The sequence below is a fragment of the Bufo gargarizans genome, chromosome 8 (genome assembly GCF_014858855.1).
Source record: "Bufo gargarizans isolate SCDJY-AF-19 chromosome 8, ASM1485885v1, whole genome shotgun sequence".
Classification (NCBI taxonomy): Eukaryota; Metazoa; Chordata; class Amphibia; order Anura; family Bufonidae; genus Bufo; species Bufo gargarizans.
In genome coordinates, this window is record NC_058087.1 from 12947261 (window position 1) to 12966841 (window position 19581).

The window sequence follows — 19581 nt, forward strand, 5'->3', positions numbered from 1 at the left end:
TGCGGTTTATACAACTTCCTGTAGTGTGTGCATGCTGGATGCTACAACTGATGCTTCTACAGATAAGTCTGTTCATTTATTTGTGTTTTCCTGTTTGCTTGATCCTAGGTGACCCTGACTCCCTCCGTATTAAGTGTAGGGAGCCGGTGGTCGTGTCCCCTCACTATTATAGGGTGTTCAGGTGTCATACAGTCGAGAAACGAGGGTATGCAATTTTCTACCATTGAGATTTTTGCATAGGCTGAGCAGTAAGGGAGAGAGCTAGGGCTGTTACAGAGCTTACCCTTTGATTCCTTAGTTTTGGATCAAGTTAGTCAGATCTTCATTTGTGTCTTCTAGTTTTCTGTAACACCATCCGTGACACTGTCCTGAATTTTAGAAACAATCCTAGCAAATTGGAATTGTCCCAGGGCCAAAATGGGACATAAGCAGGCTTATAAGCGGGTGGATTTGGACGAAGTCTGGGCATTTCTTGAAGCAGGGTTTTGGGTGCCCTGATTTTACCAACCTAAACATTGATGTGTGCAGCAGCATGTCAGGCTCTGAGCCAGTGTCTTCTAGGCTACTTGTCTGAAAAAATTTATAACAGGCTTCCTGTCAATGTATAACTGACAGGTATAATGCTCCGCCCTACAGAAGTACTGCAGTGCATCATATGATCAAGTCTCCTAGAGGATCTAAAAAAGGTGAACAAATTCCCCTCACACAGCATAGAAAAAAAAAAATCTTCATCCTAAAATTCAGTCTTCTGGTCCTAGAGCAAAATGCAGGAAATGCCAGGAAAGGCCTGCTCAACCCGTCACTGAGTATGGACAGTGACCAGTGCGGGAAGTGATTGGCTCAGCCAGCAGGCATCTCCAGACATTTCTTATGTGAGCTGGGACCAGGAACTGGAGCTAGATAGATGATAGATAGATACAGTAGATAGATGCTAAATATAATTATTATGAATGTGCCTAATGTTTTAAAAAATTACATAATAAGGCCTTGTATACAGCTTTACAGATCAGTGTTGAATGTCTCCGTAATACTGTTCCAATAGCCTGCTATGGGCCATTACAATTTCTCCATGGTTCAGATTTTACATTTAATGCATAGAGGGGGGAAAATGTGTTATGCTCAATCACTTCCCACCTTATGGAGATATTCTCCTCTAAAAGTGGAGGCGAGAATGTGATGACTCACAGAGGCAACATGATACAGACTAATGGTCATGCAGACTGTCAAGGTCAGTGCATGTGGCCTTGCCGTGTCTACGAGCTCCAAGGCCAAGTTTATATGGCAATTTTAACTGTAGATTTTATGACTCCATTAATTATTTCACGATGAAAGAAACCATAGCAACGCTGACACTGTCACACAATAGTCACTTCTTTCATAGAAAAAAAATAGAAGATTGATGGCAGAAAAGACCACCTTGTTCATCCAGTCTGCCCTAATATATTATTATTATTATATATATATATTTTTTTTCTTCCATTAAATTCAGAAGTCAATGGAAGGAACAATCTATTATGTCTGAGATGGTAGGTGACAAACGTGCGGCGCAGAGGGGAGGCAAGAGGAGTAAAGTACCACTAGGGAGAGGGAGGAATGGTGACCCCTAGTTCTCCTGGCACTGGTACCTGGCTGCCCTGACGTCCCTAGACGGGCTGCTAACCCATATGCTGATCACGTCCCTGGCTTACCCTGGAAAAAGCCCTAGGTAATGAGTAGAGTGGTGGGAGCACCAGTCCTCACCCCTGACACCTAGGGTAACAACAGGGAAAGGACAAACAACACAAACACCACAAACAATCCCTGAAGGGAGACAACAACAACAGGAGTGAACCGGAGATCCAACAGCTCTAGTTCCAATGGCTCCACAGCAAGAGTTGTCCACCTGAGGTCAGAATAGAAGATCTGGAAGGAAGGTCTATATCTGGCAACAAGGGAAGTAGAAAGGGAGAATATATAGTAGCTGGGAGTGGCTGACAGAGAACAGCTGAAAGTAAAAGCTACAGATTCCTAAATGGGACAAAAAGGATCGCAAACCTAAGCACTGAAACCTGGACCGGAATCTATTGTCACCACTAGGTCATGGAGCGATCCCTTAAGAAACCGAGCGAGTAGCCATCCGCTGCAACTTTCTGACCCCAGGCTCAACAGGTTCAGCGATAGGTCGTGACACTATCATGGATCACAATAAGAATATAAATATATCCCATTGACTGGCGCCATGTATGAGTTGCCCGACATTTGCTTTTAAAAGGGTAGTCCTAGTAGGACAACTCATCTCCATTTACCCTCATAGGCTCAGACCTTCCTTTAGCAGTCCAAGCCAACCATGGAGTATATGGATAGCTATCCTTTTGGATAGCTACCATGTAAAGCTTTGGCAGACAAGATGAGATGAGATAACCCCTTTATATCTGAGTTTATGCTTTTAGTTTGGAAAGCAAGAAAAAAAATTAAATAAAATGTAAGTCTGTAGCCTATTAATTCAATATGAATAATTTGCATAGCATAGCAAAGCAGACTCATTTCTGAACCATTATTATCTACGATAGGTTTATCCATTTCAATAAAAGCTGATTAAAAGTAAAATAGCTGTACAAATAGTCATTCTGCGTTATTGTCCAATATCTCTCTGTGAGTCCAGTTATAACGCAGAGTTTCCTTCGGGGACACATTGAAATAAATGGCACGTGATGATTTCTTATATGGCAGTTCTTTCTCCAAGCAATTGTCAGATATTGGATTCTTTCCAGGGTGATGTGAAAAGCTCTATTATTAGATGTGTTTGCTATGAGATACAGAATCCCACCTACAGTCAGTGATTTCTGACGTTACCGTGCACAGCCATGCAAACCAGAGCAGGCGTCAATACAAAGCATATAGTATCAGCTCTTCTCTAGGCGATTATTGGCTGTAATGTGCAGTGCCAATATGGTTATAACTAGTGTTGATCACGAATATTCGAATTTCGAATTTTTGTCTCGAATATAGGTACTTCGCTAATATTTAGAATATAGTGATATATATATTCGTAATTTCGAATATTCAATATTTTTTTTAATCAGTACACATGATCCCTCTCTGCTTTTAACTTGTGGGCCAATGAGAAGGCTGCAGTACATTTGACTTTAGGAGTAGTGTTGTTTGCGAATTTTTAAACTTACAACTGTTTGACAAAGAAGATTATAGCACTATATTAGCTAAATTTCTCTATATTCGTATTTTTTTTTTCAATTATTCGCTATATTGCTATATATCAATTTTTTCGAATATTCGTAATATTCTAAAACAAGAATATTTAGCAATATAGCGAATATTTGAAAAAAAAACTAATATAGAGCAATTTAGCTAATATAGTGCTATAATCATTTTTTTTAGAGTTGTAATTTTTTTCCAATCTAAACTTCAGATGAGAAAAAAATTACAACTATTAGACAAAGAAGATTATAGCACTGTATTAGCTAAATTAGGCTATATTTTTTTTTTCCGAATATTCGCTATATTGCTATATATTCTTGTTTTAGAATATTACGAATATTCGAAAAAACTAAGTTATAGCAATATATAGCGAATATTCGAAAAAAAAAACTAATATAGGAGCAATTTAGCTAATATAGTGCTATAATCTTTTTTGTCTGAAAAATTCGCAATAAAATTCGCATTACGAAAATTTGCATAGTACACGATCATTACTTTGTCGATTTTTCGAAGTAAAAAATCGTAAAATATAACGAATATACGAATTTGCGAATATTCGCTGAATATTCTACAAAGTATTCACGAAATATCGCAAATTCGAATATGATCCCTGCTGCTCATCACTAGTTATAACAAGCTACAGGAAATATTGGAATATAGCATAATTCTACTTAAATGTAAAGATCCACTGCTTTCATATCGACTGGGTCCAGAATAGCAAACATTTCCTAAGATATCGTGGATTCATGGCCAACTGACCCACATCATGGAACTCCAGGACACTAAGATTCATGGTGAAATATTGCCAAAATTCCTTTGTCGGATCCCCATGGCACCCCACCTACTACTGTCTCAATATGGCACTAAATAGCTGTGAACGTTGCTCAACCAATCACTGGCTGCAGCCATGATCCACCTCAGCCAGTGATTGGATCCTTCACACAATGAGCGGTAAGTGTCCCACTTTGACAATCCAAAAAGTTGTCTGGTATATGCTAAAACTATATTATGAATTAATTGATAAGGATCCACCATGCAGAAACCTAATCTACACTACGTGCAGAATTATTAGGCAAATGAGTATTTTGACCACATCATCCTCTTTATGCATGTTGTCTTACTCCAAGCTGTATAGGCTCGAAAGCCTACTACCAATTAAGCATATCAGGTGATGTGCATCTCTGTAATGAGAAGGGGTGTGGTCTAATGACATCAACACCCTATATCAGGTGTGCATAATTATTAGGCAACTTCCTTTCCTTTGGCAAAATGGGTCAAAAGAAGGACTTGACAGGCTCAGAAAAGTCAAAAATAGTGAGATATCTTGCAGAGGGATGCAGCACTCTTAAAATTGCAAAGCTTCTGAAGCGTGATCATCGAACAATCAAGCGTTTCATTCAAAATAGTCAACAGGGTCGCAAGAAGCATGTGGAAAAACCAAGGCGCAAAATAACTGCCCATGAACTGAGAAAAGTCAAGCGTGCAGCTGCCAAGATGCCACTTGCCACCAGTTTGGCCATATTTCAGACCTGCAACATCACTGGAGTGCCCAAAAGCACAAGGTGTGCAATACTCAGAGACATGGCCAAGGTAAGAAAGGCTGAAAGACGACCACCACTGAACAAGACACACAAGCTGAAACGTCAAGACTGGGCCAAGAAATATCTCAAGACTGATTTTTCTAAGGTTTTATGGACTGATGAAATGAGAGTAAGTCTTGATGGGCCAGATGGTTGGATTGGTAAAGGGCAGAGAGCTCCAGTCCGACTCAGACGCCAGCAAGGTGGAGGTGGAGTACTGGTTTGGGCTGGTATCATCAAAGATGAGCTTGTGGGGCCTTTTTGGGTTGAGGATGGAGTCAAGCTCAACTCCCAGTCCTACTGCCAGTTTCTGGAAGACACCTTCTTCAAGCAGTGGTACAGGAAGAAGTCTGCAAGGTAAGAAAAACATGATTTTCATGCAGGACAATGCTCCATCACACGCGTCCAAGTACTCCACAACGTGGCTGGCAAGAAAGGGTATAAAAGAAGAAAATCTAATGACATGGCCTCCTTGTTCACCTGATCTGAACCCCATTGAGAACCTGTGGTCCATCATCAAATGTGAGATTTACAAGGAGGGAAAACAGTACACCTCTCTGAACAGTGTCTGGGAGGCTGTGGTTGCTGCTGCACGCAATGTTGATGGTGAACAGATCAAAACACTGACAGAATCCATGGATGGCAGGCTTTTGAGTGTCCTTGCAAAGAAAGGTGGCTATATTGGTCACTGATTTGTTTTTGTTTTGTTTTTGAATGTCAGAAATGTATATTTGTGAATGTTGAGATGTTATATTGGTTTCACTGGTAAAAATAAATAATTGAAATGGGTATATATTTGTTTTTTGTTAAGTTGCCTAATAATTATGTACAGTAATAGTCACCTGCACACACAGATATCCCCCTAAAATAGCTAAAACTAAAAACAAACTAAAAACTACTTCCAAAAATATTCAGCTTTGATATTAATGAGTTTTTTGGGTTCATTGAGAACATGGTTGTTGTTCAATAATAAAATTAATCCTCAAAAATACAACTTTCCTAATAATTCTGCACTCCCTGTATTAGTAAGAGTGGCTATAAAGAGTGCCTCTTGGTCTGAAGGGTCTATGTATAACATGAACAGCCCTTTGATTCCAATGAAAAATGTGCAATGCTTAATTTCCCCTGTGTTGGCTCTGCAGGGAAAAAATAAATGCTTGCTGAATTCCTCTATAGATTAAAGGGGTTGTCTGAGATTGCCAAAAATGATAAAATATTAAATATTAAAATAGGCATTACTTACCTGTTGAAACATCTACAGCTCCATGCCTGCCATTCTGGTTCTCCCTAGGAATCTTTGTTTACAGGGCTGCAGCGATGATGTCACGTCAACAACATATGACCACAGCCAATCAGTGTGCACCATAGAGCCAATGATTGGTTACAGTGGTCACGTGATGTCAGACCTGTAGCCCTGTAAGCAAAGACTGGTGGGGAGGAACAGAATGGTGGCGCCAGAACAGCACAAGATTTGATGAGTATGTAATGCTTATTTTGTTATTTTTCACCATCCCATGACTGTGCACTACAGACAACCCCTTTAAAATTAAGGAACCCTTCTAATAAAAATAGAATTGTCCAAAGCAAAAAATCCCTTAAAATGTTTCATTATTGTGACCATATTACAGTCTACTGATCAGGCATCCAATATAAGCAACTGTGCTTTTCTGGATCTCGCGTAGGCTTATTTTATATTATTAGTGGCTATGAAGATTATCTATAATTTTCTAATCAATAGTAGAGATATTGTACACAATGAAGACACAGATTAAATAATGAATACTTTTAGATACAGATGTCACAAACTTTAACTTGACACTTAACACACAACACACCATAAAATGACGTATGAAATGAACCTGTCATGTGAACCAGGAACTGTAGCTGCCATTACCTGGCTATAGCGCAACATATGGCGGCACAGTTTTTTTGTTCCTATACCTCCATTCCCAAGAAATTGGTGCTTCTAGTTTCAGCTCCCAATACACTATTTAGACCATGCACTGCCAAGGGTGTATGATTTTAGAGCTCTGAGTCCCTCCATGTTTAGGTTCACACCCCCTTGACAGTGTACCAGAATATCTATGGCGTGGCAGATATTGCCATGTAATGTGACAGGTCCTGTTAAACACAACACATACCAGTGAAAATGTCGAATTTGCTGCAACTGTGTCTTTCTATGGAGTCATTATAGTGAATAGGGCCGGAGTGGACTTCCAGCAACACAAGTGTGCAAGTGTTAGTACGGATCCGGCAGGCTGTTCCTCTGCCGGTACAGCCTGCTGGACACTGCTAACGCTAATGTCAAAGTAGCCTAAGAGCATTAATAGTTTAAGGAATATATCCACCTTTTGAACCATTTTTTATTGTAAAAAATTATGTAAAATAAAAAAAGCTATTTTGCAGATAATATTCCATTTAAAATCCCCCACTATTTTGTGTCTCCAGCTCCTATGCAGATCTCTGTTTTTACTATTACAGACTATAAGCAAATCCTGTGTAATCCTGTGTAATCCGGTTGAACACCTAGTGATGCTCGGGTGCTCTACCGAGCACCCGAACACAATGGAAGTCAATGGGAGAACCCGAGCATTAAACCAGGTACCCCCTGCTCTGTATTGGGAAGGGTGTCTGGTTCATAGTAAAAGGTCAGAAATTGATGGAAACACCACCGAAATGGTTCAGGAACAGCATGGGGAGGATGTCTGGATGCATATTGGACTGCCAGGTCGCTGCTGGGAACGATGTTGAAAGGAAACATTCTTTCCTGTATATTTACTTGTATATAAAGTGCAAGTGCTGCCAAAAATTACAAGGAAGAGGCACTCCGATACAAACCTGTATATAGTATAAGGGAGGGCCTCATTCACGTTGTGGGACTCCTACACTTATAAAGCCTATGCACTAAGTTAAAGGGCTTTCAAAAATTACAAGGAACCGGCACTCCAATACACCCTTTATGACACATAAAGGAGGGCATCATACACACCCTTGAAAAATTATTATTAATGGCCTGCTGGTGACCCTCAAAAACATTAGGAGCAAGGGCCTTCTGGTGACCCTCTAAAACATTACAGGCGAGGGCCTGCTGCTGAGCTGACCATCTAAAACATTAGGGGTGAGGGTCTGCTGCAGAGCTGACTCTCTAAAACATTAGGGGCAAGTGCCTGCTGCTGATCTGAGCATTATAAAAATTATGGGTGAGTGCCTGCTGCTGAGCTGACCATTGAAAAAATTATGGGCAAGGGCCTGCTGGTGAGCTGACTCTCAAAAACATTATATTCAAGGGCCTGCAGGTGAGCTGACCCTCTAAAAGATTGTAGGTGAGGGCCTGCTGGTGGGCTGACCCTGTAAGACATTATGGTTGAGGGCCTGCTGGTGAGCTGACACTGTAGAAGATTGTAGGTAAGGGCCTGCTGGTGAGCTGACCCTCTAAAACATTATATGCAAGGGCCTGCAGGTGAGCTGACCCTCTAAAACATTATATGCAAGGACCTGCTGGTGAGCTGTCCCTCTAAAGGATTGTAAGTGAGGGTCTGCTGGTGAGCTGACCCTTAAAAACATTATAGGATTCAAATGCTGATGAACATAGATCATTAAGTAGACTATTTCTTGATAGTTATTAAGATATTTGGATACATATGTTGCGGCTTTATTAGGGTGATACTACTGCCCAAGTACTTTATGCACTTTGTTATTTGTTTTTATATGTTTTAATAAATTTCATGGGAAATGTTATTCTCTCCATGTGATACCGGATATTTGTGTGCCCTTCAATTACTGCATCATTTTTATTCTACTTTGTAGCCAAATAGGGCGTGTTGCGGAGTGAGCACCATTTCTCTATCTGTCCAGTTGGTGGAGCCACTACCTATTTAATCTCATTTTTATAAGATTTAACCTGTCAGCATTTTCAGATGACAGGCGGATGCGCTTATCAGTTATTATGCCCCCAGCAGCACTAAATACCTGCTCTTACAAAACGCTGGTGGCAGGGCAGGCCAGCATCTCCAAGGCATAGAGCGCCAGTTCGTGCCCTTTGTCCAGCTTGGACACCCAATAGTTGTAAAGCACTGAGGGATCATTGAGGACTGCTACGTACTCCTTCACCATCTTCCAAAATTGTTCCCTCCTTGTGACACTAGGCTGCGCATCAGGATGAGGGTGCTAGCCGGGTGTCATGAAAATGTACCAGGTCTTGGAGAGTGTTTCCCTGCCTCTGTTGGAACTGCTGTGTGTTCCTGTCATCTCCCCTCCTTGGAACTACGTACTCTGCCGTCAGCGTTGTCAGCTGGACAGTTTTGGAGCAATTTTTCCATAAGGGCATTCTGGTATTGCACCATTTTGCTAGTCCTCTCCACCACAGGAATGAGAGATGAGAAGTTCTCTTTGTAGTGGGGGTTGAGAAGAGTGAACAACCAGTAATCGGTGTTGCTGTTCAAAATGCGTATAACGCGTGGGTCACGGGAAAGGCAGCCTAACATAAAGTCAGCCATGTGTGCCAGATTCCCAAAAGGCAAGACTTTGCTGTCCTCATCAGGAGGATGAATTTCAATCTCCTCATCCTCTTCCTCCTCTTCTGCCCACCCACACTGAACAGATGGAGTTAAACTTCCATGGGTACTATCCTCTGTAGCGGAGGCAACAGTCTCCTGCTCCTCCTCCTCCTCATCATCCAATTTGCACTGAGAAGACGAACTGAGGGTGGTCTGGCTATCACCCTGTGTAATGTCTTCCCCTGTTTCCAAACTTTCCACATGCAAAGCGTGAGCCTTAATTGTGAGCAGTGAGCGTTTGAGTAGACACAGAAGTGGGATGGTGACGCTGATAATAGCGTTATCGCCGCTCACCATCTGTGTTAATTCCTCAAAGTTTCTTAAAACTTCACAGAGGTCAGACATTCATGCCCGCTCCTTGCTTGTGAAAGCGGAAGCTGACTGGAAAGGCGACGACCATGTTGCAGCTGGTATTCCACTACTGCCCTCTGCTGCTCACAAAGCCTGGCCAACATGTGGAACATCGAGTTCCAGCACGTGCTCACGCCGCACAACAGACGGTGAGCTGGCAATTGTAATCGCAACAGACCGGCGGAAGCTGTCGATGACTTGGGGAAATGGGCACACCCGTGGTGCACCTTCACCAGTAGCTCAGGCAAATTGGGGTAGGTTTTGAGAAACCGCTGAACCACTAAGTTGAAGACCTGGGCTAGGCATGGGATGTGTGTGAGCTTCCCGAGCTCCAAAGCTGCCACCAAGTTACGGCCATTATCAGACACAACCATGCCTGTTTCTAGTTTGAGTGGCGAGAGCTTCCGCTCAGTCTGGTCTCTTATCCCCTGCCACAGCTCTGCAGGGGTGTGCTGTTTGTCACCTAAGCAGATCAGCTTAGGCACGGCCTGTTGACGCTTTCCCACTGCAGTGCTACACTGCTTCCAGCTACCGACTGATGGCTGACCGGTGCTGCAAGAGGATAATTCTGAGGTGGGAGTGAAGGAGGAGGCGGAAGAGGAGAAGTGGAAGTCACTAAGGTAGGTGGTGGTGGAAACCCTGATGGAATTAAGGCCTGCAATCCTTGGAGTCAGTAGCACCTGTGCCATCCCATGGTACGACTCGCTCCCGGCCTCCACAACGTTCACCCAGTGTGCTGTCAGGGAAATGTAGAGTCCCTGGCCGAAAGCACTTGTCCATGTGTCAGTGGTTCAGTGGACCTTCCCAGTAACTGCGTTGGCCAGGGCACGGGTGATGTTACGGGACACATGCTGGTGGCGGCTGGGGACTGTGTAATGAGGGACGGCTGCCGACATCGGGCTGCGGAAGGCCTCAGTGTCCACAATCCTAAATAGCTACATTTCCAGGGCCAATAATTTGGAAAGTTGCGCAATTAGTGCTATGGCCTGTGGGTGGGTGTTTGCGCTTGCATTCAAATGCCTGGGTTAAGGACATTTGTATGCTGTGATGGGACACGGAAGTGGATGTGGTCACCGATGGTGCTTGCGAAAGTCCAGGTGCAGGGTCGGAGGCATCTGGACCTACGCTTTTGACAGGGGATTGTCCAGCAAGTAACACAGGGGAAGAGGAGTGGCAGTGGTGTGACCCGCAGAAACAGATTGTAGATCCAGGCATTCGGCCCACCTATTACGGTGCTTTGATGCCATGTGGAGAACTGTACTGCTGTCCTCGCTCAGCTTTCCACCTTCCCAGGTTAGGTCAGTGACTTCATTGTCCACCACCTTCTCTTCCACTTCCTCACTCTGCTCATATTTCTGACTTGTTGACTTAATAACAACCTCAGTTATTGACAACTGTGTCTCATCCTCATCATCAACCTCTTGAGACACTAATTGCCATTGGCTTATTGGCAACTGTGTCTCATCATCATCATCCACCTCCTGAAACACTAATTGCCGTTCCCCACCGTCATCTTCTTCTGACTGTGGATGCTCAAGAGTTTGGGAATCAGTGCACAAGATCTCCTCATGTCCCACTTCAAGCGATTTTGACGAGAGGCCCAAATGAAGGAATGGTGCTGAAAAGAGCTCCTCGGAATATCCCTTGTTTGGCAAGACTCTCCATGGTGGGAGAAAGGAGGATCAGGGTGAGGATTGTGTTGACCAGACTCTTGGCTACTGAGACTGGACTTGGTGGAAGACAGGGTGATGCTTACCCCACTGGAAGCATTATCTGCTGCAATCCAACCGACCACCTGGTCGTACTGGTCTGACGAGAGCGTTTTCCTGCGCCGCCCTGCAAACTGGGACATGAAGCTAAGTATCGTGGATGATTTATTTTCTTGTGCTCTTGCAGCAGGCACAGTTTCAACACACCCAGAGCCATGGCCAATGCATGCACCATCAGCATCATGGCCACTTCCCCTTACTTTACTGCTCACCTTCTTCATTTTAAATGTTATATATGCTTGAAAGTATGTAACACGTACAGTAGCATAGGATTTGTTAGTGTATGCGCAAAAAAATTATAAAAGGTATTTGAGATATGGAAGTGTCACACCGGAGATATACCGCAGATAATGTTGCTGTCCGCAGCGGACACCGTCTCCGGAAAAAGTACACTGGATGCCACTAATGTTTTTTGGATGTGCACACGTTACACAGGAGATGTAGCGCAGCTAATGTCACTGTCCATAGCCAACAAACATGCGGGCAGGAGACTCGAGCATTGCGCTCGAGCACATGCGGTATTCGGCCAAATACTGCCATGGGCCGAGCATTGAGATGCTCGAGCCGAACTGGTGTTCAGCCGATCATGCTTAATCAACACTACCCCCTTGTCTTGCTAACATACATCCAGCAGATATTTAAACCAAAGAATGGGTTACATGAAACAACAGAAGATGACAAACCACATAAACCCCTCTAAACAGAGCTAACTCAGCAATATAAAATGACCTACAACAGAACACTGAGGCTAATTAGCTATAATCCTTGCAACTTTATTAAGACACATGTAAAAACCTACAAAAAAATAGATGAAAACGTATAAATGTTAGATGCAGGACATCCCTGGGAGATGAAAGTTAAGGGTGTGGTACTAGGGAAGCTATAGGGAGAGGACACTTAAAAACCTGCTGAGTGGGCATCAATACATATAAAGTGCAAAGTGCAAAAATGTGCAAAACAAGCCGTATTATACAACAGAGGCAGTGACCCTACCCTACCTGTAAATGCCAAGTAGTGTATAAAAATATCAAAATAACCACATACCCTTACAAAGGTAATATCTCCTCAGGAAGACCGCACACCCTGACGCACATTTCAGTGAAAACCTGGGGCTTTCCAACTGTTGCAAAACTACAACTCCCAGCATGCCCAGACTACCTAGCTATCAGCCTACAGCAGGGCATGGTGGAAGTTGTAGTTTTATAACAGCTGGAGAGCAGCAGATTGGCCATCCCTGCCTTAGAGACTTATAAGTCGGCATAGGAGCTGTAGACATGAAATGGTCGGGTTTTTGTTACCAAAGATATTGGTTGATAATTTATTTTATTTTAGATATGTTGGAGCAATAAACAATATAATAAATGTCAAGGAATGGATTAGTCATTACAATTTGTGCACATTGCTCACTTTTTTATATAATATCATTATCATTTAATAAAATAAAGGGAATTTGGAAGTTCATAAGTCTCTCATATACCATGTAGGCATTTTTCATGTATTTCCTTATTGGGGTGTGATAAAAAAAATAAATAAGCCCTAGCACCTGCTAAATGACTTTTGGACATTTACATAACCCAAAATGAGTGCATATGAAATTAATGGATTATGATGGTGCTGTTTAGGAATATGGGGAACCTATCAATTAAAGGTCAGGACCACAGGGGCACCAGAAAAAAACTAACTTGGTTTGTAAAATTTTGAAAAAGTTGTTATATTGTAATAAGAACTGAGAAAACAGAACATGTAAGTTTGAAGAAATACAACAATATAACGCCCATAAGTCTTTAGTAATAGTAATTACAAGGTATATATTTATGTATAAATTTATGCATCTTGAGTTTTTTCCACTGTCAATCGTGCAGCTGCTTATTACTTACAGAGCAGTGACAATACATAGACTTTAGTCTGTAAACAACTGCACAGTTCAAAAATGATGCCTGGACGTCCTACCACTTATCTTCTTGTCCTCATTAAATGCCTCAGTGAGCAACAATCCCATTTCCATAGGTAATGGACATAGATTCCAGTCAGTGTCACCTTTCAAAATCAATATTCCACTTACTGCATATGAATCGTCAAACTCCAAAACCATAGATGTGAGCACTGATGTTAGACATTCATATCCATCTATCTGGTGCCTTGTAGTGCTGGGGTCCTAAGTTCAAATCCAACCAAGGACAGCATCTGCATGATCTCAGCATGTTTGCATGGGTTTCCTCCAGTTTCCTCCCATACTCCAAAGACGTACTGATAGGGTAACTTAGATGGTAAGCTCCAATGTCTGTAAAGTGGTGCCGAATATATGCTATAAGTCAGGATAATAAATAATGCCTATCTATGTATAGATGGAGCAGTTTCTAACTTGACTTTGACATCATGTCACAAAAGTAGAGACAAGTGAATGAGTTCTAAAGTTCGACCGAAAAATCTGATTTTTCCAGGCAATTAAGGTGCTTTTAATTCAGGTCAGATTTTGACCTTAATTGAATCGGAAAGGCAATTCAGCCCAATTGGACCCAAATTTTAAGAAATTCTGTCATCTCTACATAAAAAAACATCTATCATTTATGTATCTATGTACCTATAATCTACTCTATCATCTATCTCATATCTATCTATCATTCTATTATCTATCAATCTATCTATCTATCTATCTATCTATCTATCTATCTATCCACCACCATCTACTCTATCATATATCTCATATCTAATCTATCTATCTATCTATCTATCTATCTATCTAAAAGCAGAAAAATGGCAGCACCAGAATAAGACAAAAATAAAAAACAACAACACAGGTGCACGAGAAAGGCTCTAACGTTGAGCCAAAACGTCAAGTCCACATGGGTGAATTAACTTTTCTATTTTTTATAATTATTTTAGTGCCCTTTTACAATGGCCAGAATTCCGCGCGGGTTCAATGCGTGAGGTGCAACGCATTGCACCCGCACTGAATCCAGGACCCATTCACTTCAATGGGGCTGTGCAGATGAGCGGTAATTTAACGCATCACTTTTGCTTTGCGGGAAAATCACAGCATGTTCTGATATTCTGCGTTTTTCACGCAACGTTTTTCAGGCCCCATAGAAATTAATGGGTCTGCGTTAAAATCGTAAGCATCCGCAAGCAAGTGCGGATGCGGTGCGATTTTCACGCATGGTTGCTAGGAGATGATAGGGATGAAAGTAACCCCGGACCTCATTAAAGTGCATTTATTTTATTATTTTCCCTATAGCATGGTTATAAAGGAAAATAATAGCATTCTTAATACAGAATGCTTACTAAAATGTGGCTTATGGGGTTTAAAAAAATATATAAAATTAACTCACCTCAAACAATTAATCACGCAGCCGGCATTGTCTTCTTGCTTCTTCTTTCAGGACCTGCAAAAGGACCTTTGATGACGTAATCACACTCACCGCGTGGTGAGCACGGTGACGTCAGCGTAGGTCCTGCTGAATGAAGATAGAAGGTCCTTTTGCAGTCCATCAAAGGTCCTTTTGCAGGTCCTGAAAGATAAAGAAAGAAGACGAAGACGATGCCAGCTGCGCGAACAACAGGATGAGGCGAGTTCAATTTTTATTTATTTTTTAACCCCTCAAGCCACATTTTAGTAAGCATTCTGTATTAAGAATGCTATTATTCTCCTTTATGACCATGTTATAAGGGAAAATAATCAAATCTACAGAACACCAAACCCAAAACGGTACTTCAGTGAAGAAGTCTAGGTTCGGGTCTGGGTACCACATTCAGTTTTTTATCACGCGCGTGCAATAAAAACTGAACATCGGAAAGCAATCACAGTCAAAACTGACTGCAATTGCGTGCCTACTCGTGCTGTTTTCCCACAATGCACACGCGACGCATCCGGAGCAAATTCCGGGACGTCCTGTGTGAAAAAGGCTTTAGAGTGCTGCCTGTTTGCATTTTTATTTATCTATCTATCTATCTATCTATCTATTATAGGATCAGATAGGGTACACTAGGCCATTACAGTCCATCAACACAACACTGTCTCCCCTTATATTATGTTCCAAGTCACGCTAGTGACATACAGAGCACTTCCTATTTAACATTCTCACTAAGAGGCTGTCAGCATTTAATAATCCGGTCATAAGGGGCAGTTACAGTATTAGCCACTCATTGGTATTAAGTCTCACAACTGGCAGCAGATCTCCAACGCTTATGTGACAACATGGTCTGGATTCTAGAAGTAACTGCACAGTTGGTCACTTCCAGCTTCCTAACTTTTTGTTTTAGAAGCAACCTACTTTTTGATCTTCACACAAATCTATCTCTATCTATCTGATATTTAACTACTTTACTTATCTTTTGTCATTGTGTGTTTCTTTTCCATAAATATGTACATACTAAATATCAAACAACATCCCAATGTGAATATGCTGCACAATATAAGCCATGTATTTTGCATCATGTATGGCAGTGTTTCCCAACCAGTGTGCCTCCAGCTGTTGCAAAACTACAACTCCCAGCATGCCCGCACAACCAAAGACTGTCCGGGCATGCTGGGAGTTGTAGTTTTGCAACAGCTGGAGGCACACTGGTTGGGAAACACTGATGTATGGTATGATCTGCAAGCCTCAACAGCAATGTACTATATGCAGCTTCGGCCGTATTCCCAAATACAAACTGATTATTGCACTGCAGGCGAAAGAGTTATCTCACACCTCTGACCTTTATCTTTCTAGTTCTAGATATTTATTTTCTTGTGAGGCTTTTTAGTCATCCAAAAATAGCACCATTACCATCATGAAGCCTAAACTCTTATAGTACATTAGGAGAATATGATCATTTCCTACATGGATATTATATCATACACAAGAGTAAACGGTCCACTACCACACCAAATATGAGGCTACAGTTAATACAAGATGGTTTTGTGTGTACACACACAAGATCACTAATTATAAAACATACAAATAAAAATAATAAGCATAATGTATCCCTTTTGTGTAGATTTTTGATATACAGCTGATATAGCAACAATTTAGTAATCTTGCCTTGATGGGTTAATAAGAGGCTAAATATCGATAGAATGAAACCTCTTCCAGTTATTCCATCAACATATTCCATGGTCATTCAACAATATCATACGAGGCTTTGAATGATAATCATTACATGTCACTATTATTGTTGTTACATTTGTATCATTATAGCCAATATTCATTTTCAGTAGAAGAATTAATGTTTCACGTTATTTCAAAATATTTACAGTTCCATGATACACCTTTAAAGAAAATTGCACAGCAAAAAAAAATATCATGAGCCATCTAATCTAAACTGTTCCAAAAACAAAGTTCAAAGTTTGATTTGATACTTTTGGTAAACGATAGCAAACCCATAATGCCAAACATTGATCTTTTTTGTCATTAACACTCCTTGAACTATTTGAGACAAGTCGCAGTAAAATATGAACGGCAGCATTGTATAGAATGACACTGAATGCAGACTTGTGATGACAGAGCTGCTCTTTGATGTTCAACATTCTTCTAGAGAGAAGTAACACAATATCAGATTGTTATTCCAATATATCAATCTATCATCTCTATCTATCTATCTATCTATCTATCATTCCATTTATTTCATTATGTATCTATCTATCTAAACAATAGCAACATTGTATAAAGTACCAACAATCACTTTAAAATAGCAACAATCGCCACAAACAGTCACAACTCATATGTAGTTGGCAGCCAGGACTAGAACTTGCTCTCTAAATATTATTACATTGGGTAACATGAACCCAGCATGGGCATGATGTGCATCCTGCCAGGTGCATTGGTAAACATATCCAGGCTAAATGTATATATTTAATATATAAATATATATTTAGCAGGAAATGGCCTGCAAACTGAAGCCTCTGTCCCCTGAAGAAACAGTGTTTGATCCACACATGGTATGCAAGGAAGCAAATCAGAGTTGATGGGATGCACTGAAGAAAAAGCCAGACACATAGCAGCTACCATTTTCTGATTAATGTCACCAGCGTAGAAAATCTGTAATGGTAGCAGCCGTTGTGTCTGTGACATTATTAGCAGAGAAGGACCAGAGGGATAGAGAGAGAGCAAGTGAAATGGATGCAGTGAGCACAATGTAGGAGCTCCCACCAGGATGCAGCATCCTTTCGCCATACATTGCTGGAGCACTTGGTGCACAGCTGCTTGGAAATAAGGAACAAAGCCGGCAGCACATACCATCAGTGCAGGATGGATCCTTTGTATGTCCTGAGCAATCACTGCAGAGGTTGTCACCAGCAGCCTGGGAAACACAGAGCTTGATATCCACATGCAAGTGATGCTGCTGCCTGCAGCTGCAAGAGGCAGAGAACAGCAATGAGAAGGGGCCTCCCAATCCAGGCAGTGGCTGCCTTCAATGCACGCAAGCCCAGCCTTCTATTGCAATCCACATACGCCCAGAGTCAGGTTTATTCAGTGCAAAGAGAAACTGGAGCCTGGCAAGTCGATGCCCCTGATGTCACAAGCCCCTCCTGGTCTTAAACAGGGGGGCACTGCTGCACTCCCTGTATAGTGAGAGGTTAAATCAAGTGCACAGATGGAGAGAGCAGGAGTGGGTGGCAGCTATTTAATAAATGCTCTTTTTCTCCCCCTTCGATTTCACATGTTTAGTAAGACACATCACACTCCCACATACTGTATACCTCTAGGCTATGATAAAAAAGTAATTAGGTTTCTGATCCAGTGCTGTTGCATAAGAACGCCTTGCAGTAAGGCATGAGATTACACCGGTCATGATCCTCAAGTGGTTCTGCAGCAGCTGTAGGTTTTCTAGGTGTCCTGGTATAAGAAAATCATTCCTGCAGATTAGTCACAGAGTGTATCTCGTGCTGTGATTTGCTCTCAGTTAATTGCGTTTCCAATAGAGCGAAGGATGTTTGCTATAGTTTGGAAGCACAAACATGTGTGACTTCATACGCATAACAAACTCCCCTAGTATAACATAACCTTTAATATACACTGGAAGGGCAGCACTTGAAGCACTTTGTAATGGATGACTGCTTGCATTATCACAAGTAATAAAAGGTGAAAACAGCTTGTCTGTTGTTGCACCATTTTGTAATTAAGTCTGTGTTATTAAAATCACTTTTCCGGAAATAGATATAGGTGAAGAACTGAAAGAGATTTATAATTAGGGGTGTATGCAGGCCATGAACATGGACATATACACTACGTGCAGAATTATTAGGCAAATGAGTATTTTGACCACATCATCCTCTTTATGCATGTTGTCTTACTCCAAGCTGTATAGGCTTGAAAGCCTACTACCAATTAAGCATATTAGGTGATGTGCATCTCTGTAATGAGAAGGGGTGTGGTCTAATGACATCAACACCCTATATCAGGTGTGCATAATTATTAGGCAACTTCCTTTCCTTTGGCAAAATGGGTCAAAAGAAGGACTTGACAGGCTCAGAAAAGTCAAAAATAGTGAGATATCTTGCAGAGGGATGCAGCACTCTTAAAATTGCAAAGCTTCTGAAGCGTGATCATCGAACAATCAAGCGTTTCATTCAAAATAGTCAACAGGGTCGCAAGAAGCGTGTGGAAAAACCAAGGCGCAAAATAACTGCCCATGAACTGAGAAAAGTCAAGCGTGCAGCTGCCAAGATGCCACTTGCCACCAGTTTGGCCATATTTCAGAGCTGCAACATCACTGGAGTGCCCAAAAGCACAAGGTGTGCAATACTCAGAGACATGGCCAAGGTAAGAAAGGCTGAAAGACGACCACCACTGAACAAGACACACAAGCTGAAACGTCAAGACTGGGCCAAGAAATATCTCAAGACTGATTTTTCTAAGGTTTTATGGACTGATGAAATGAGAGTGAGTCTTGATGGGTCAGATGGCTGGATTGGTAAAGGGCAGAGAGCTCCAGTCCGACTCAGACGCCAGCAAGGTGGAGGTGGAGTACTGGTTTGGGCTGGTATCATCAAAGATGAGCTTGTGGGGCCTTTTTGGGTTGAGGATGGAGTCAAGCTCAACTCCCAGTCCTACTGCCAGTTTCTGGAAGACACCTTCTTCAAGCAGTGGTACAGGAAGAAGTCTGCAAGGTAAGAAAAACATGATTTTCATGCAGGACAATGCTCCATCA

At 41.7% G+C, this 19581-nt stretch overlaps 1 protein-coding gene across 1 annotated transcript in view; it reads right to left on the reverse strand.

The window, feature by feature from the left end:
- Positions 1–17855, reverse strand: part of B3GALT1 (beta-1,3-galactosyltransferase 1) — a 352152-nt gene extending 334297 nt beyond the window's left edge. Inside the window, exon 1 of the mRNA XM_044304313.1 lies at positions 17667–17855. The gene's annotated coding sequence lies outside the window, so the exon portion shown is untranslated. The remainder of the gene's footprint in view (positions 1–17666) is intronic.
- Positions 17856–19581: the final 1726 nt, after the last annotated feature.